This window comes from Podarcis liolepis (genome assembly GCF_965112155.1).
Source record: "Podarcis liolepis genome assembly, chromosome: 4".
NCBI classification, from domain to species: Eukaryota; Metazoa; Chordata; class Lepidosauria; order Squamata; family Lacertidae; genus Podarcis; species Podarcis liolepis.
This window is the reverse complement of record NC_139558.1, coordinates 90,777,114-90,798,266: the sequence shown is the minus strand read 5'-3', so window position 1 is coordinate 90,798,266 and position 21,153 is coordinate 90,777,114. Positions and strand designations below refer to the sequence as shown.

Below are 21,153 nucleotides of genomic sequence, written 5' to 3'. Positions count from 1 at the left end.
CTATGTGACATCCTTTTATATATTTGAACATGGCTATCATATCACCCCTTAACCTCCTCTTCTCCAGGCTAAACATGCCCAGCTCCCTTAGCCGTTCCTCATAAGGCATCGTTTCCAGGCCTTTGACCATTTTGGTTGCCCTCCTCTGGACACATTCCAGTTTGTCAGTGTCCTTCTTGAATTGTGGTGCCCAGAACTGGACACAGTACTCCAGGTGAGGTCTGACCAGAGCAGACCATCACTGAATCAGACCAAAGGCTCTTCTAGCGCAACATTAATATATCACTGGTTTGATTTCCATTCCAGACATGAGACAAAATACACAAACATGAGCCATTTCATTTTCTGTTTCTGTTTCCATTGAAATTATCCAATATCCCTCCTTGTAGCCCAAAACATTTGGAGCATCCAAGGCTGGGAAAGGTTGTCCCAATACAAATGAGGTAAATTCTGAATTTTGCTTTAGGATCTATTAAAAAAAACAACCAACCTTAGGATCAATAGGAATTTCTGTTACTCTTCTTGAATTTCTTCAGCAGCAAAGCTAGCATGCTTCCTCTCAAAAATCCCTCAGATATTTTAATTTTTACTTTAGGTAAAGCTGCTATGATAACTGTAGTTGATTTTAAAGGTGACATTAATAATAATAATAATAATAATAATAATAATAATAATAATAATAGTAATAATAATATATCCCACCCATCTGGCTGGGTTTCCCCAACCACTCTGGGCAGCTTCCAGCAGAATATTAAAATGCAATGATTCATCAAATATTAAAATTTAGAAAGAACCTTGGACTCATTCAGTGTGAAAACCTACTATATTGATGAAAGAAGGCCATTAGCATGGAACCACCTTGGCCTGTTTGTAATTTAAAGAACATCATTGACAGAATCCACCAAGGTGGATTTCACCAGAACCTAATGCACCTTTTGTCAACACATTCTACTTAGCAAGTGACCTTCGGTTCTTTGGGGGATAATTAACATCAGTGATGAAAGACGTTCATGTATCCAGAATAGTATGAAAAATAGGGGGAATGTGAGTTCCTGTCTAGATGTACAGGAAGAATTGCTGAAGGACCGTTACGTCTAATCTTATCCAGATTAGATTTCTTTCCTTGCTAGTCTCTGGCACACACTGCTGGCTTAACAGGGTTGTGACTTAAATGTTTCTGGTGGGATTTTAGGTTTCCTAGTCAATGAAAGGTCAGTCTTCAACAAAAGTTGAGTGACGGGTACAAATGGGGTAGGATGTGTGGAGTTGTCCTTTTGCCACACAGGAAACCAGCGCCTCCATACAAGTAATTACCAATATGAAAGTTCCAACATGGATTCCAGGCAACAGATCAATCACAGATGACAGGCCTTTTGTCTGATATTTTGTTGTAGGTGGATATTGTGCGAGCATTGCTTTCAGAAGCATAGCAAAAAAAAAACGAACAAGATGATTATATCTATGAAAGACATGCTTAGAATAGCCGTCATTTTTGAGGTAATGTAGAGGCAGGGTAGCTAAATGATCAACTTGCTTTTTTATTTTCACGTTAGTGTTACAGATATAAAGGCTGTGTTTCCTGTCTTGCCAAAGGCTTGTTTGCAACGTATTTTCTAGAGTGCTTTACACTGCTGGTTAAATTCTTTTACTTGCATGGATTATGTTTGATAATTACACAGGGTAGGTATGATTGGGACACACACACACGATGGGAACAGAGGGGAGAAACAGGGTGTTGTTGAACCCAATTTTTCTGCATGTGGGGAAAGACTATAGCAAATGTGTGTGCAAGAGGGAGAGATGAGGGAAAGATATGCACATAATTGCACACATGTTTGTAGAAGGGCTCCGCGTGGCCTCTTCTATCTGATTTGGGCTTGATCTGGCACTTTTGAGCAGCCCAATCTGACCTGATCCAGGGCTGACCTGGCTTTGATCCAGACCCCAAACTGATTCAGGAACCTTGCAGTCAGGAGTGGAGGGAGAATTCTGGGCACCACAATTTAAGAAGGATGTGTGGGATGTGAAGCACAGAGCAGTCAAGTACAACATCCCTAGAGTGGACATAAAAAGAGGGTGTCTGGACCAGCGAGTTGGAACTTCCTGTTTCTTCCTCTGCATGTGACCAGAGGTGGGTGTGGCCTCACCTGTGCAGGTAACAAAATACCTCAGCTGAGGCTGCCATATCTCTCTCTCGGACTACATTCATCGAAGAAGCAACATCTGCTTAGCCTAAGATGCTCTCTTGGCTTCCAATCAAGAGAAGACAAAGGGACTACATCTTTATGGGATAGATTCCAGGTGTGTTACTTTCGTAACTTAAGTCTGCCTTCTGGGATCCATCTGTGAACAGAATGAGTGAGTGAGTGAGTGAGTAAATTCTTTTTATACTTTTATAGAAGACTGTGCCGTGTCTATTTCTTTTATGAGGGGCTAAAGGGGAAATTAGCAGGTAACTTATTTTAGAGGCCTTAGCGAGCCTGAGCAAACGCATCCGCTGTGCAGGTTTAAAATGGGGAATGTTACTCTGCTAAATTGTATTTTTTTTTTAATAAATATTTTTATTGCTTTTTTCAGATACAAATATAAAGTCAGATATATGAAGAGATAACAGTAAGAAGAAAAGAAAAGAAAGAGATCCATTTTTCCAAGACATTTTTTCATAACCAACCGGACTTCCCCACATCTCCCTCACCCTGCATTCTTTACAATAAAGATATCAGCAAATTATTACCTTGTTTCATGCATTCCTTTGTACTTTCAAATAGTTATATTTTATGTTTAAGATACTTGTTGTTAGATTACTTTGCCTTAAAATAAATATAATATTACTTTAAACATTAGTCTTTTCATAATTATAACTTAATTTCCCATATACCGAATCTTATTGCTGAAGCAAAATTTTCCAAGTCACGCAAAACTCTTAACATTCATATAACTTATAATATTTTTGTAAATAGTCTTTGAATTTTTTCCAGTCCTCTTCCATTGTTTCTTCTCCCAAATCTCGGATTCTGCCAGTCATTTCAGCCAGTTCCATGTAGTCCATCAACTGCGTCTGCCACGTTACTCTGCTAAATTGTAGAACTTGTTAACACAGGTTGAAAAGGATATTATCAAACAATATATCCTCTCCTACATCCCTGAACATTCCCACAGGATGTTGACAAGCTGGAATATGTGCAGAGGACAACCAAGGTGATCAAGGGTCTGGAAGCCAAGTCTTAGGAGGAAGGGTTGAGGAAGTTAGGTATGTTTAGCCTGGAAAAGAGGAGACTGAGAGGAAATATGATGGCCACCTTCAAATATCTCAAGGGATTTCACATGGAAGAAGGAACAAGGTTGTTTCCTCCTGCTCTGGAGGGTAGGACTCAAACCAATGGCTTCAAGTTACAAGAAAGGAGATTCCAACTAAACATACGGAAAAGCTTTCTGACAGTAAGAACTGTTCAGCAGTGAAACAGTTTTCCGTGGGAGGTTGTGGACTCTCCTTCCTTGGAGGTTTTTAAACAGAGGCTGGATGGTCATGTGCCAGGGATGCTTTAGCTGAGATTCCTGCATTGCAGGGGGTTGGAGTAGATGACCCTTGTGGTCCCTTCCAACTCTAAGATTCTATGATTCTATACCTCTCCTGCTCCCTAGGTAAAGGTAAAGGTACCCCTGCCCGTACGGGCCAGTCTTGCCAGACTCTAGGGTTGTGCGCTCATCTCACTCTATAGACCGGGAGCCAGCGCTGTCTGGAGACACTTCCGGGTCACGTGGCCAGAGTGACAAGCTGCATCTGGCGAGCCAGCGCAGCACACGGAATGCCGTTTACCTTCCCGCTAGTAAGCGGTCCCTATTTATCTACTTGAACCAGAGGTGCTTTCGTGTGTTTTTTAAAAAAAATATATTTATTAGATTTTCACAAATTATACACATTACATACTACAGACCGACAAACACAAAACAAAAAAGTATAATTTCAAAATCTTATTTTCTTAAACCCTACTTCACCGACCTCCTCATACCTCCCCTTTCTGCGTTCCAATTTCAATTTTAGTTCAGCAAATCCTCACCCTGAACCGGAGGTGCTTTCGAACTGCTAGGTTGGCAGGCGCTGGGACCGAATATTTGCCTAATATTGATCATTTTTTACAAATAAATGACATTATTATTATTATTATTATTATTATTATTATTATTATTCTACCCCACCCATCTGGCTGGGTGGCCAGTAAGATAATCAAAAGTTCTCAAATACAGACCATGTGTGAATTTGTGTGTCTGTGTGTGTGTTACACATTCATCTTAAGCACTCACCTCAAGGAAGTGTGCTTATATTTCAAGATATGTGGAAATGCTGGAAAAGGATGTGCAATTATGGCATCTTAAGAGAGGCAGGTTTAATTAGGCAGTCAAACACAAAGCTGTTATTAATATTTCCATGAAAACCTATCCGATACAAACTTCACAATGTAACCACAAATACCGAGACAAGGTTATCTACAAGATCACCTCGTCACGGGGGGCTGGGGGTGGAACCTTCAAAACACTTTAGTAAACTAGACAGCTGCTGGCATGCATTGCAAGGCTGAAGTAGACAGCGTGTTTGTAGTAAAAGTATGAAATTTCAAGGGGTGTATTGTGACAGCCTATAGTTAATTATTGCTCGCAACTTCTAACTGCAGTTGCACAATTAAGTACCATTCCACTTTAAGTCGATCTCCACGAATGTTGAGTCTTCCTGACAATGTGTGTGTGTTTTTAGTGTGGAATTCTGTGAAGGCTCAGCAAAGAGGTGGAAGGATTCCTAATGTTTAAAACGTGAGGGATTTTATCTGAAAGCAGAACACGTCACTTCATCCCCTTTCATTGCTCGCTCAAGGGGGAGAGAAATACCCCTCGAGGAATCAAAGTGATTTTTCCGTAAACCCTCAGGAATGTTTTAAGCAGCAGTTGCGAAAATGTAGTTATGAATAGTGTCTGAAAAACTTGCAGGATGTGGATCTGAACCGTGGCTGCAACCAGGGCGATGATGCATGTCTGGACCATAATGGTAATTCATGGGCTTCCTGAAGGAGACACATGCCTTAAGTCAGGGATGGAAGAAACTCTGGGCTTCCAGATGTTGTCGCACTCCATCTCCCATCATCCTTCACTCCTGGCTATATTGGCTGGGGCTGATGGGGGCTGGAGTTCCAACAACATCTGAAAGGATGTTAAGAAGTGTGTAAATAAGATTTTTTAAAAATAAAAAAGCAGTATCGGGATGTGTACTGCTTAATCATAAAACCATTAAACAGTTTGCATCAAATATACATTATAATCATTGATACAAGGCAGAGTTAAAAACAAGTTAAAACAGCCTTAAAAAAAGGAACTGTTGAAATATGCACACATATGCTCCATGGAATCAGAGGAAGGATCTTTTAGTCGAATCCCCTGCAAAGCAGGATCGAACCTGCAACCTTGGTGCTATCAGCACCATGCTCTAGTCAACTGAGGTATTACATACATAGGTTATAGTCCATGGGTAGGCAAATTTAGGCCCAGGGGCCAGATGCGGCCCAATCGCCTTCTAAATCCGACCCATGGACAGCCCAGGAATCAGCTTGTTTTTACATGAATAGAATGTGTGCTTTTATTTAAAATGCACCTCTGGGTTGTTTGTGGGGCATAGGAATTCATAATATATTTTTTTCAAAATATAGTCCGGCGCACCACATGGTCTGAGGGACAGTGGACCAGCCCCCTGCTGAAAAAGTTTGCTGACCCCTGTTATAGTCTTTCCCCACATGCAGAGAAATTGGGCTCAACAACACCCTGTTTCTCCCCTCTGTTCCATGGAAGTAAAATAATTTAACCAGCAGTGAAAAGCCCTCTAGAAAGTACCTCACGCATAAGCCTTTGGCAAGACAGGAAACAAAGTCTTAAAAATACTGTAAAATATGAATACAGATTAATTTGACCTCAACTCTCTTAGGGCCTGGGTAAAGGTAAAGGGACCCCTGACCATTAGGTCCAGTCGTGACCGACTCTGGGGTTGTGGCGCTCATCTCGCTTTATTGGCCAAGGGAGCCGAAGTACAGCTTCCGGGTCATGTGGCCAGCATGACTAAGCCACTTCTGGTGAACCAGAGCAGCACACGGAAACGCCGTTTACCTTCCCGCTGAAGCGGTACCTATTTATCTACTTGCACTTCGACATGCTTTCGAACTACTAGGTTGGCAGGAGCAGGGACCCAACAACGGGAGCTCACCCCGTCGCGGGGATTCGAACTGCCGACCTTCTGATCGGCAAGTCCTAGGCTCTGTGGTTTAACCCAAAGCGCCACCCACGCCTTAGGGCCTGGGTAGGCAGGTCTAAACAATAATGTTTTTAACCGGCAGCGAAAAGAGTACAGTGGCGATGCCTGCTTGATCTCAATAAGCAGGGAGTTCCAAAGTGTAACCACTGCCATATTAAATGACTGAGTTATTACAAATGTGGAATGGGTATTATGTGGCACCTGTAGTAGATCCAATTTCACAGATCAAAGCAGGTGAGAGGGTACATGATGGTCCTAAGTTGTTAACGTTCCAACCCCCCACAGTGCAGGAATCTCAACCAAAGCATGGTTGAGTTGGTTTTAATCTTCCATTTTTATATTGTTGCAACCCTCCCTGGAAAATTTGGATGAAAGGTGGGCGAGCAATCCAATGGACCACAACATCTGGAGGGCCACAGGTTCCCAATCCCTGCTGTAGACCACTGCAGGACCCCTTTTTTTCCTTTCTGGGAAGCTGCCTTGGGAATTTATAGAGACAAAGAAGAAGGAGAGGCCATCAGATTTCATAGCACACACACAAAAAAATGCACTTAAGGCAAGGCCCATTATGCTCCTGTTACGGTTCCAAATGACTTCCAAAACTCATGTCTGATACCGGAGAAGTAAAGAGCAGGCGGGGGAAACATACACATCGAAGAGTATTCCATTTTTAGCAGGAATTCTCTTTCTCGCCTTGCGAATACGCTGTCTTCCTCTTGGCAGAAGGAAAAAATTAAGACTGCCCAAATGGGGAGGTATAAATTCTGCCTCGCAGCAAGATCAGTGCACGATGTAGAACTTGGCAACTCTACGGGGCCGTTAAGTAGATAAACATGCGGCGATTCTGCCATAGCATCCATCAGCAGAAGCCGCCTCCTATTTAGCGATGTTCTGTCAGCTGGCTCAATGTTTGTAGCAAAAGAGGAAGCCCTGAGAAAAGACCCAAATGAAGTAAATTATAGCCAATGTGGCTTTTCCTCATCACCACCTCTTCTTCTTCCTCCTCCTCCCCCTCCCCCTCCTCCTCCTCCTCCTCCTCCTCCTCTTCTTCTTCTTCTTCTTCTTCTTCTTCTTCTTCTTCTTCTTCTTCTTCTTCTGCTTTGGGTGGCTACAAACACCAAACTTTCACACCATCCAACATCCTATCTGCATTAGACATTTGAAGCAGTATCATACCACTTTAATGCAGCCAAGGCCAGAGGCATAGGAAGGACAGGTGGTACCCAGTGCGGAAAATGTCTTTGTCACTTCCCCCCACAGTGATTTCTTTTGCCTGCAAAAATGGGTTTTAAGTTATTTCATATTTTCTTACAAAGGAATGTGGATTCTGGGCCTCTGATAACAAGTAGGCGGCTGTGGACAGATACTTAAATCTACAGGATGGCTTGTGTTTTGGCTTGTGTTATTTTATTTATATTTATTGTTTGTTTATTTAATAAAATTTATTTTTAAAAACCTGCAAAGTGGTTCACCAAAACAAAACAAAAAACCACAGCAGTAAAATCAAGAAAAAATAACAATCCTACTTTAAAACATACAAAAGCTAAAATATTAAGATTAAAATGACTTCAGCTTCCTAAGCATCTAAGAATGCTTGCCTAAGGAAGAATGCTTTGAGCAGCTGCCCGAAAAGAGTCTAGCAAAGGCACGTGCTTTGTTGCAGTAGGCGGGGAGTTCCAAAGTGCAGGTGCTGTCACAGTAAGTACAGATATTATGTGTATATTTTGACCCTGCTCCACTGAATTGAAATTTCACCCTTCACAACATAGGAATACAGCCAAGTACAGTGGTGCCCCGCAAGACGAATGCCTCGCAAGACGAAAAACCGCTAGACGAAAGGGTTTTCCAATTTTCGATGTACTTCGCAAGACGAATTTCCCTATGGGCTTGCTTCACAAGACGAAAAAGTCTTGCGAGTCTTGCGGTTTTTTTTCGCTCCCCCCTTTTTCTAAGCCGCTAAGCCGCTAATAGCCTTTTAGCCGCTAAGCCGCTAAGCCTTTAATAGCCACTAAACCGCTAATAGCGCTAATCTGCTAAGCTGCTAATAGGGTTGCTTCGCAAGACGAAAAAACCGCTAGACGAAGAGACTCGCGGAACGGATTGTTTTCGTCTTGCGAGGCACCACTGTAAACAGCTATTTTCGTGGAGGAGGGTCAAGATATTAACTTGTATGCATGAAATTTCATATATAACTATATAATCCCTAGTGGTGTAAGATAAGTGTCAGGAGTGCGTGCAGGAGCCAGGCCCTGTGACCAGTAGGGCTTCACAGGACTGGGGCCTTCCTAAGTTTGTTCTGGAGATGCAAGATGCGGCCGCACAGGTGAGGCCGCTTGGTAACCTGGTGGCAAGAACCAGGAAGGGATATAAGGTCAGCATTTCCCTTTGGCTCTTTGCCACAACAACACGTTTCCTGCCTTGCTGTGTTTGGCTTCTTGCTTCCTGATCCTCGGAACTAGGCTTCTTGACTCCTTGCTTCTCGACCCTCGGACCCTTGACTTCATGACTCCTTGCTTCCTGACCCTCAGTCTCTTGGCTTCCTGACTCCTGGCTCCTGGACTCTCATTCCTGCTCCCACCCCACCATCTTGCCCTTGGTCCCAACATCCTCAGCAGCGACTTCGATCACCCGTAGACCAGACCATGACAATAAGACCTTTGAAACAGGCATTTTTTTAAAAAAAAAAGTTTTTCATGAACTGCCCTAGTAGGGCAGTAATTGTTCCTTGATAATTTGTCACCCCCCTCCATGGTGATACTTGGGGTGCCCCCCGCCCCCCTTCCTACGCCCCTGGCCGAAGTCTCACCCCCCCACCCAAGAATCCTGAGAGCTGCAGTTTGTTAAGGGTGTTGAGCGCTGTTAGGAGACCCCTGTTCCCCACTCAACACTGCGATTCCCAGAGTTTGCCTGGGAAGAAGGATTGATGGTTAAACCATACCAAAAGAAAAAGAAATTGTGAATATTCAGGGGAAATGCAATAATAATACAGTGGTACCTCAGGTTACATATGCTTCAGGTTACAGACTCCGCTAACCCAGAAATAGTGTTCAGGTTAAGAACTTTGCTTCAGGATGAGAACAGAAATCGTGCTCCGGCGGCATGGCGGCAGCAGGAGGCCCCATTAGCTAAAGTGGTGCTTCAGGTTAAGAGCAGTTTCAGGTTAAGAAAGGACCTCCAGAAGGAATTAAGTACTTACCCCGAGGTACCACTGTAATTATTATTATTATTATTATTATTATTATTATTAATAATAATAATAATACCCCGCCCATCTGGCTGGGCTTCCCCATCCACTCTGGGCGGCTTCCAACAAAATACTAAAATACAGGACTCCATCAAACAGTAAAAACTTCCCTAAACAGGGCTGCCTTCAGATGTCTTCTAAAGGTCTGGTAGTTGTTTTTCTCTTTGACATCTAATGGGAGGGCCTTCCACAGGGTGGGTGCCACTACTGAGAAGGCCCTCTGCCTGGTTCCCTGTAACTTGGCTTCTCGCAGTGAGGGAACCGCCAGAAGGCCCTCGGCACTGGACCTCAGTGTCTGGGAAGAACGAAGGAGGTGGAGACGCTCCTTCGGGTATATTGGACCGATGTAGGGAAGGTCCATAGCTCAGGGGCCGCAGGTTCAATCCCAGGTTCAATCCCAGGCATTTCCTGGTACGGCTGGGAATATTCCCTTGTCTGAAACCCTGGATAGCTACTGTCAGTCAGTGTGGGCAAGACTGAGCTGGATAGACCAATGGCAGAGTTGGTACAAGGCATCTTCCTCAAGGGGCGGAATTTGGTCTTTTGAATTTCACCAGCGCCCTATGCAAGGCCAAAATTCGGGTCACCCCTTGCCTCTCACCTTCCGTTCTGCTCAAATCACTACATCATATTTGCAGCGCCCCCTAGGCTCAGCACACAGTGAGGAGGAACCAGTTGCACTGCCCTAAATTCACCTCTTCTTCCTGTATTCCTATATTTCTTTTTCTAGGGAGGGTGCAGGAAGAATAAAAAGAAATGATCCCAGAAAAAGTGTCTTTTGAAAAATGTCTGCTCAGCTCTGGTATTTTAAAAAAGATCCCGATCTTATCCCTCTCATGAGACAATGTGTTTCTTCCTTCCCGAACCTCATACAATTGTAAAAAGCACCATTAACATTTGAAAAAATATTAGCCGGAGGGCTGGAAAAGGTGTCGAGTAGGGAGGGTATGCGTGTGTGTATTTGTAACGCAACAAGCATTTTTGCCTTTCTCTATAACATTTTCAAATGTTTGGCAATGACTCTAGCAGGGGGGGAAACGATGTTAAGATATCAGAGTGGCTACGAAAATAAAGCAGTGGATGAAAACTGTGATATGAAAAGGCACACAGAAATCCATCCCAAATGATTGTTGCTTTACAGCCCACTGAACTAATTGCCTTTACAGTTATTGAAGATGCACACACATAAGCCACACACAAATATATTCCTCTCTCTCTCCTCCGAACAGTCGCTTTTAAGTTTTCTTTTGACCTAGTTTTCACTGAGGAGATAAGCCTGCGTCTGGGCTGGACCTGCTTTGCTGTAAATGTCCCTCCTTACAAACGTACGTGTCAGGAGAGAGTTCAGGGTCGCATCCACAACATACATTTAAAGCCCCTCTAAACCATTTTGAAAGTCGTGCCTTCCACCTCTTGCAAAACAAGAAGCCCACGCCCTCCAACATTCCTCAGATAAAAACAGGGACATCCTGACCTACACCAGAAAGCTTCCCCTGAGTTTGACCTCCCGTACACATAGACACCAAAGACACATATACATCGGTCACTGGAGCCAATGTCAACCTTTCTGCCAAACTGACCACACAGAATTGTCGTCAATAAAATATCTGCAACACCTTCCACAGATCAATGGGAGGAAATAAGATCTTAGCAGCAAGCTGCCTTGAGTCCCTGTCAGGGATAAAGATGGGGGAAAATAATCATAATCATAGAAGCCAACTTCTAGGGGCCTAGAATAAAATATTTTGCCCCCCCCCAAAAAAAAGTTGATGGGCATTGCCATTCAAATTGTGTATGTGCACTGTGTCATGTGATTGATTCTGTGGGGCAGGAATTACCTGCCCCCTCCAATATTTTATTCAGGTTGGCACTGATGATGATGATGATGTTGATGAAAATTTTGAGTGATCAAGAACATAAAAGGTAAACCATTAGGTCCAGTCGTGACTAACTCTGGGGTTGTGGCGCTCATCTCGCTTTATTGGCCGAGGGAGCCAGCGTACAGCTTCCGGGTCATGTGGCCCGCATGACTAAGCCGCTTCTGGAGAACCAGAGCAGCGCACAGAAACGCCATTTACCTTCCTGCCGGAGTGGTACCTATTCATCTACTTGCACTTTGATGTGCTTTCGAACTGCTAGGTTGGCAGGAGCAGGGACTGAGCAACGGGAGCTCACCCCGTCGCGGGGATTCGAACCACCGACCTTCTGGTCGGCAAGTCCTAGGCTCTGTGGTTTAACCCACAGCGCCACCCGCGTCAAGAACATACCAGAGAGTAAATCCTATCAAACTGAGTGAGACTTAGTTCTGAGTAAAAAATGCTTGAGATTGCAGTGTAAGGCTGCCCAGTCTTTACCTAGTTACTGGTGAGTAAGCTTCATTGAATACAGTGGGACTTCCTTCTGAGTACACAGTGTGTACTCAGTGTGTACTCCATGTACAATAAAGAAATAAACACTCCCCCACGTTTCCTACGAAATGGCTGGCTACTGAAGCATTACAGTGAAAGAATTTAAAGTGGATTGGTGACCCTCTCCTTCAAAATTATAGGAAGGGCTCTGTATGCCAGCTTCGCCATTTCCTTCCTTTGGTGCAGGTATTTTATTTTCAGTATAAATGGGACTCCCTTTTTTGCACCTACACACACACTCAGGGGCATACGAAGGGGGACGGAGGGGGCGGGCTGCCCTGGGCACCACTCAGGGGGTGTCAAGATGGCCCGCTGCCTCCCCCCAGCTGTAGAACAGCCAAGGGTGCATGCACAGTTAGCATGGGCTCCGCTTGTGAAGCATCCGTATGGGCTGCCGCGCATGTGCACCGTTCATATGGGCGTCCATATGGGCTGCCTCTCGCATGGCGACCTCATGGCTGCCGCGTGTGTGCAGTCCGTATGGGATGCCGCATGTACGCAGTCCATAGGGGATGCCACATGTGTGCAGTCCATACGGATGTCATGCATGCACCACTGGGCAGTTTGCCCTACCCTCGGCCTCCTGCCCCAAATGCCAGAGAGGGTTCCTCCACCACTGCACACACTTTTAATTGGTCTCTGAGACATGGCGCGGAGGAAAAAGAGAAAGTAGGGCATTCCAGGATCAGATCCGAAACCGAGAAGGCTTCTACAATACAGTCATACCTCGGGTTGAATATGCTTCATGTTGAGCACGTTCGAGTTGCGTTCCATGGCAACCCAGAAGTAACGGAGCATGTTACTTCTGGGTTTCACCGCTCGCGCATGCGCAGACGCTCAAAATGACATCACACGCATGCGCAGAAGCGACACACACGTGCGCAGACGTGCCGTCGCTAGTTACGTTTGCTTCAGGATGCGAACGGGGCTCCGGAACGGATCCTGTTTGCATCCCGAGGTACCACTGTACCAGGACTGTTCCTGGAAAATCAGGACACTTGGAGTGTATGGAAACATGGGAATGGTAGTTTGTTAAGGCTTCTGAGATTAAATAGGGGATCCCCAATTCCCCTTCAGGGAGCTACAGTGTTCCCCAGAAAGAGGGACTGATTGTTGAACCACTCTGGTCATTTTAGTTCTGTGACAGGAGTAAAGAAGAAGAAGAAGAGTTTGGATTTGATATCCCGCCTTTCCCTCCCCTTCAGGAGTCTCAAAGCGGCTAACAATCTCCTTTCCCTTCCTCCCCCACAACAAACACTCTGTGAGGTGAGTGGGGCTGAGAGACTTCAGAGAAGTGTGACTGGCCCAAGGTCACCCAGCAGCTGCACGTGGAGGAGTGGAGACGCGAACCCGGTTCCCCAGATTATGAGACTACCGCTCTTAACCACTACACCACACTGGCTCTCTTTCCAAAGACAGAAGGAATGTTTTCAGAAGTCCTTTGGTCCATTTCCATGCTGCTGTGTGATGCCTGGCTTCTCAAACTTTGTTGGAGGCAGAGTGCTGCAGGGTTGGGTGGGCCAAATATTGGTAGTCCAAATATCTGGAGGGTGCCAGATCAGTAAAGCCTGAGATAACCTCTTTGTGAGATATTTGCACCCTGGCAGTGCCCACCAGAAAAGGCCTGATCTGGAGCCACCTAGCAATGCTTTTTCATGTGCTCTGACCTGCACTGGTTGGGCCAGCTCAGGGCTTCACAGTGCCTACGTGAAGTGCATCGTGGGAAATTAAAATGGCGACCCCTGCCACCTATCTACCTGGTGCTGGCTATAGTAGAAGAAGAAGAAGAGTTTGGATTTGATATCCCGCTTTATCACTACTCGAAGGAGTCTCAAAGCGGCTAACATTCTCCTTTCCCTTCCTCCCCCACAACAAACACTCTGTGAGGTGAGTGGGGCTGAGAGACTTCAGAGAAGTGTGACTGGCCCAAGGTCACCCAGCAGCTGCATGTGGAGGAGCGGGGACGCGAACCCAGGACCCCAGATTACGAGACTACAGCTCTTAGTGCTTCAATGGTCCATTTAGCTCAGTATTTTGTACACTAACAGGTGCTGGCTCTCCAGGATTTCAGACCCGACACATTCCTAGTCCAACTTGGAGATGCTGGGACTCGAACCTGGGACATTCTGCATGCAAAGCAGATGCTCTACCACTAAGCTGCAACCCTTCTCCTGACAGGAGACCCTCTGCTGTAGGCAGGTTCTGCCGGAGGGCCCTTTGCCATGGGTTCCCTCAAACCTGGACCCAGCCCTGGCTTGAAGTTTCTGCCAGCAGATGCCTTTTGCTCCCCTCTCTGTGGTTTGTTATCCAGGTCTACAAATACCACCATTTCTGCTTCTGCATTACCATTTCCTCATTTAGATTTACCTCAACACATTTCCCTCCTCGAGCTCACAGTGCTTATTATATATATTCGTATCTCAGCATGGGGTGATTTAAGCTCTCATTAATGCTAATTGGTGTTGTGTATTATTTGAGTGTCTATAGGAAATGCGCATTCGGGATAAGACTGCCTTGCCTTTGAGTAGGTAGGTAGTCTGCTCAGTAAAATGTGATAACCTCTGCTAATGGCTTCTTGGTTTAGAGGAGAATCTTTCAATGAAAACTTTGGGGTGGAGAAGATGAGTTTAAAAAATCAGTCCTCTGGGGTTGTGGTGGGAACACATTGCACCAATGCTGTCAGGTCACATGCCTCAAGGCTTGATGCCGTATGCTTAACAAACAGATTTGGGGTGTTTAGAGATGGAGAAGAAAAAAAATTCAGTCCTTTTTTGGGGAAGACCCATTACTCAATGGCAGAGCATCTTGCCGAGTGCCAGAGCACACAGAAACACCATTTACATTCCCGCCAGAGAGGTGCCTATCTATCTACTCATACTGGAATGCTTTCGAACTGCTAGGTTGGCAGGAGCTGGGACAGAGCAATGGGGGATCACCCCATTGGGCAGACTCAAACTGCTGACCTAATAATAATAATAATAATAATAATAATAATAATAATAATAATTAATAATTTATTATTTATACCCCGCCCATCTGGCTGGGTTTCCCCAGCCACTCTAGGTGGCTTCCAACTGAATTTTAAAAACAGTACAGCATCAGACATTAAAAACTTCCCTAAAGAGGGCTGCTTTCAGTTGTCTTTTAAAAGTAAAATAGTTGTTTATTGCTTTGACATCTGCTGGGAGGGCGTTCCACAGGGCAGGCGCCACTACCGAGAAGGCCCTCGGCCTGGTTCCCTGTAACCTTACTTCTCGCAATGAGGGAACCGCCAGAAGGCCCTCGGCGCTGGATCTCAGTGTCTGGGCTGAACGATGGGGGTGGAGACGCTCCTTCAGGTATACAGGACCGAGGCCATTTAGGGCTTTAAAGGTCAGCACCAACACTTTGAATTGTGCTCAGAAACGTACTGGGAGCCAATGCAGATCTCTCAGAACCAGTGTTATGTGGTCCCAGCGGCCACTCCCAGTCACCAGTCTAGCTGCCGCATTCTGGATTAATTGCAGCTTCCGGGTCACCTTCAAAGGTAGCCCCACGTAGAGCGCGTTCCAGTAGTCCAAGCAGGAGAAAACTAGTGCATGCACCACTCTGGCAAGACAGTCCGCGGGCAGGTAGGGTCTCAGCCTGTGTACCAGGTGGAGCTGGTAGACAGCTGCCCTGGACACAGAATTAACCTGCGCCTCCATGGACAGCTGTGAGTCCAAAATGACTCCCAGGCTGTGCACCTGGTCCTTCAGGGGCACAGTTACCCCATTCAGAACCAGGGAATCCCCCACACCTGCCCATCCCCTGTCCCCCCAAAACAGTACTTCAGTCTTGTCAGGATTCAACCTTCTGATTGGCAAGCCCAAGAGGCTCCATGGTTTAGACCACATCGCCACCCCCTACCTCGGGGGTCATGGCTTAATCCAAGCACTACCACCATGCAAGATTAAGAAATCAGTCCCCAAATGTTTGGGTTAAAAGTGGGTTGTGGGTCTAAAAGGTTGAAGATACCTGGTGTAGACAGTACTGAAATCAATTATTATTATTATTATTATTATTATTATTATTATTATTACAAATAATTTATTAATCACCTTCTAAATAACCATGTGAAGGTGATTTACACCTAACAATAATTAAAAACAGTTGAAAACACACAAAAACAACACATGCATTTAAAACAAAGCTAAAACCCAAATAAGTGGACATTCAGTAAAGACTTATATATCCTGCTCAGAAAGGAAACAGTATATGCAGTATAAGGCAGCCACTAACAGAGCTCAGAAGGGGAATCCTGCCCTTTGTCTTCTTGTTTCCTAACCTAGCTATTTCTGCCTTGCCTCCTGGCCTGGACCCATTTCACAGGTGAAAATGAGGACACGTGTAACAGCCCTGTTCTCCCATTAAAAAATGGTGAAATCATTCGTTGTGGGAGGGGAAATCTCATGATTTAACTTTTGTAACTAGGAGCTTTAGTGGGGATTTAAGTGCAAAACAAAGACGCATTGTTGAGCATTAAATGGCTCCATATTTTTTTTAAAAAAAGAACCTTGAACATTGCTTTCTCTGTACTTTGTGTAAAATCGCTTAGCTCATTTTGATAATTGTCTTCCAGTCAGTAAATGCATACTGGTTCATCATGCGCTGAATGCTAAAAGGTTGGTGGTGTGAAGGACTCATCACTGTCAAGACCACAGAGAGAACTTCTGTATCCCCTCACAACTTCTCAATGATGCTTTAAATAAGGGCCAAGCACTGAACAATCCTTTCTGGTCCTTTCTGGTATTAACTTAGTGGTGTGGGAACCATGAGCAGCCTGGCTTTCACTTGGTGGTAGAATCTGAAACCATGCTCAGGACAGAACAGTAGCTGAGTCCTAAGCTGTTTAGGACTTTATACCTCAAATCCAGCACCTTGAACTGCAGATCTTTAAGGACTATAGTGCTATATGATCTCACATTGCCTTGATGAGTCAAAACTCTGTTGGCCACATTTTTCACTAGCAGCAATATATATTCAGGAGCAGCCTCATGCAGAGCACATCATAGTAGTCTAATTGGGAGCTCACTTGGGCAAGGAGTGGAAATATGCACTCCAGATCATTGCAGCAACTTAGGTGTCCAGTGTCAAAGTTGAATCAAGGAGACTACATACCTGGTCATTCACAGGAAGAACAACCCCTTCCAGAATAGGTTGTTTACCTACTTCTGAGATCCAGAGTTCTGATAATCACAGAATTCTAGAGTTGGAAGGGACCCCAAGGGTCATCAAGTCCAACCCCACCCCACCTCCCACCCTATAGCATCCATGACAGATAGTCATCCAGCCTCTGCTTTAAAACCTCCAAGGAAGGAGAGTCCACCACCTCCCAAAGGAGACCGTTTCACTGTCAAACAACTTTCATCGTCAGAAAGGTCTTCCTGATGTTTAGTTGGACTATCCTTTCTTGTAACCTGAAGCTGTGGGTTCAGGTTCCACCCTTTGGGGCAGAAGAAAACAATCTTGCTCCAGCTTCCAGCTTCAACTCAAACTGTTGTCCAGCTTCATCGCTTGAAACTCTCCTGGAAAGCAGTGAGCCAGCTGAACTCCACAGAGCTGGAGAGAGTGCTCAGGACGATCCAAACTGATAGCTCTTCTCATCTCACCATTCCATAGTGAGATGAGGGTATTGGCTGGGGTGCCTGCCATGCAAACCAGAAACCACCCCAGGGGATTCAAGAACCCCTCAGATTCCAATTTCTTATTTGCCTCTCCTAGGGTAATTGCCGTCCAAGCAGTCCAAGGAAGATACATTCCACAGTGGCTTTCAGGCTTCTCAGTTAAATTGGAAAATCAATGGTGGAAACCTGGAGAAAATATATGGGTGAAGTTGTTTGCGCAATCAGACACTGTGCCAAGTATGAATTGGTCTCAGTTAAGAAAAAATAGCAATGACAAAGCAGAGACATCACCTTGCCAACAAAGGTCCGTATAGTTAAAGCTATGGTTTTCCCAGTAGTGATGTATGGCAGTGAGAGCTGGACCATAAAGAAGGGTGATTGCCGAAGAATTGATGCTTTTGAATTATGGTGCTGGAGGAGACTCGTGAGAGTCCCATGGACTGCAAGAAGATCAAACCTCTCCATTCTGAAGGAAATCAGCCCTGAGTGCTCACTGGAAGGACAGATCCTGAAGCTGAGGCTCCAATACCCCATGAGAAGAGAAGACTCCCTGGAAAAGACCCTGGTGTTGGGAAAGATGGAAGGCACAAGGAGAAGGGGATGACAGAGGACGAGATGGTTGGACAGTGTTCTCGAAGCTAGCAGCGTGAGTTTGACCAAACTGTGGGAGTCAGTGGAAGACAGGAGTGCCTGTCGTGCTCTGGTCCATGGACACGACTAAACGACTAAACAACAACAAGGAAAAATACCGTATGTGTGAACAGAAGTTAAAAAACAACAACAGAAATATCTATTCTTTCTTTTACTTTCATTTGTCCCACCATCCTTGGAGACAAAATGTTGTGTCGAAACACTTCCCAAAGTCTTTGTAACACACATCAAAAGTTTAACGGGGTTTTGAAGTCGTGTTTTTCCCTTAAGTAAATCAAGGTTTTCATTGCATTTTCAGTGTTCAAAGCAGTGCCTCTTCAGCTGCCATTATGATCACTTTCAAGATGGGCCGATAAGTGTGCCCTCAAACACATATGCAGAAATCCTTTCCAACAAAGTTCTTGGCTGCTCCAGGATCAGGTTTCTCCCATTTTACAGGTTGCTGTGGCAACTGATCAGCTCCGCCGACATTTTTATTATTACTATTTTCTGAAGGCACGTTTAAATCTAATGCAAAGTGCGATCCATAGCATGAAAGGAGGGAACAGCTGGGGGCTGGAGCAGTGTGTAAGCTGACATGTCAGACAGTAGCCAGACAAAGCGACGCAGGCTCCGTCTGACCAAAAAAAAAGAGTAACAACTGAACGCTGTCAACAAAATCCACAGTACAAGCCAGCTGTTCACTCTCATCAGAACTAAAAAAAAAGCAAGACAAAAATCCCAGGGCTGGGAATTAAATTTACGAACAGGGGAGAGAGAGAGAGAGAGAGAGAGAGAGAGAGAGAGAGAGAGAAACTTTTGTGGAAAGACTGAAAAGGATTTCAGGCAAAACGGAACCATGCAAGGAGGCCTTAATCAGAGATGCCTTTACTCCATGTTCTGGATGAAACACGTCTTGGCAGCATAGATGCAAACATTGGGATGGTACAGGTTGGCACAGCCCCCACCCAAGGATGACAGACAAGTTTATGAAGATAACTAGGGTTGGAGGAGAAAATCAATTTGGTTTAAAGGTGATCCTACCTAATTCACACTTTCCGAAGCAATCTGCAAAGTGAAACCCAGTTTGCACTTTCAATCCATGGCAGCAAGATACATGGAAGGGCTGCCGTTTGTGGTGGAGCAACTTTCATGCATGCAGAAGACCCCAGATTCAATCCCTGGCTGCGAGAGATTCTCCACCTGAAATCTTGGAGTGCCACTTCCAATCAACGTTGACAGGACAGAGCAAGATGGAGCAATGATAATAACAATTGATGATGATAATTTTATTATTTATACCCCACCCATCTGACTGAGTTTCCCCAGCCAGTCTGGGCAGCTTACAGCACATAAAAATGGTAAAACATTAGATGTTAAAAAATTTCCCAATACAGGGTTGCCTTCAGATGTCTGACTCCATTCAAGGTAGCTTCCTTGAAGCAGACAGAGATAAGTCCAATGAATCATGGTAGGGTGGGAGGAGAGGAGGACTGAATACAAGAACAGATATGAAGCCATTTAGCAGAGGCAGACAGAACTAGATGATGTCTCCAACAAAGGGTCCTTTGAAAACAAGGGTCCTTTAGAACATTCATAGCGGGGGTCCTATAGAACATGAAGGAGCCATATCTCAATGGTGGAGCACACACTTTACATGCAAAAGGGTTCTAGGTTCAATTCCTGGTATCTTCAGGTAAGGCTGAAACCCTTGTGCAGAGTCTAGACTACTGAGCTAGATGCACCAATGTAAACTAGGAACTGGCCCCTTCCCTCTACTTCATTTACAGAGCGGGTGGTGCTGTGGTCTAAACCACCGAGCCTCTTGGGCTTGCCAATCAGAAGGTTGCGGTTCGAATCCCTGCAACAGGGTGATTTCCCCTTGCTCGGTCCCAGCTCCTGCCAACCTAGCAGTTGAAAAGCAAGTCAAAGTGCAAGTAGATAAATAGGTACCACTCCGGCGGGAAGGTAAACGGTGTTCCTGTGCACTCTGGTTTCTGTCACGGTGTTCCGTTGCACCAGAAGTGGTTTAGCCTGTGGGAAGGTTTAGCTTAGCAGAGTTAAACAATCCCCTTTTTAAGTTTACACAGTGATCAGCTTGTTGCTAACTCATCCGAATTCTACTAATAAAGTTGCCTTCCTGGTTAAAAATCCCTCTGAATCCCTCTTAATTCATGTTAATATAAAACTATTTTATTCTCAGATTCATTCAGGTTTACAGAACTGTACCTGAACACTGGCTTAGGTTACATAACAAGCAAATAAACTATACCAGAGGGAAGTTGGTCCTGAGGCAACTGCAACTGAGCAGTTATCTTTCAAAACTACCAGCAACCGACAAAATGATTGTCACAGCAACTGGTTAAAACATGGAGGCCGTTAGTCCTCTGTTGGCCACATGACCCAGAAAGCTGTCTGTGGACAAATGCCTGCTCCCTCAGCCTGAAAGCGATATGAGCGCTGCAACCCCATAGTTGCCTTTGACTGGACTTATTCTGTCCAGGGGTCTTTTACCTTTTACCTTACCTCATTCTCCTTCCCCCCCATCGGCCCCCCTTAAGCAATATCATCAGCATGCAGGTTGAATGGATCAGGTACGACAACAGGCAAGATGATTGATTAGCCATTGTGTGAAAGATAACCATGGCCAGGGTGTATTTTCATTCCTTCACGCCCGCGTCAATAGGCAAGATATAAATTGCAGGCGGAGAAACACGACGTGCCCAGGGAGAAAACATCCTACATAATTCTTTGGATAAAACCAATTAGCAGAGTGGAATTCATTAGTGACAAAAAAGGGGGGAGCTCTGAAGGGTCATTCCACCCGTTAGTCAGGCCTGTCCGTGTTACCAAAGCAGCGAGAGGATTGGCAATGAGCATTCCTCACCCTTGATAAATAGCAATTAATAGTGCAAAGCATCTAGAGTGGCTGTGGCA

The 21,153-nt window shown here is 44.9% G+C and overlaps 1 long non-coding RNA gene across 1 annotated transcript; it reads right to left on the bottom strand.

The window, feature by feature from the left end:
* Window positions 1–6,835: 6,835 nt before the first annotated feature.
* LOC310705451 lies at window positions 6,836–20,546 on the bottom strand. Its single transcript, XR_014525296.1, has 2 exons — window positions 20,489–20,546; window positions 6,836–7,219 (listed from the first exon to the last, which is right to left on the bottom strand). It is a non-coding gene; the product is annotated as an uncharacterized lncRNA (long non-coding RNA).
* Window positions 20,547–21,153: the final 607 nt, after the last annotated feature.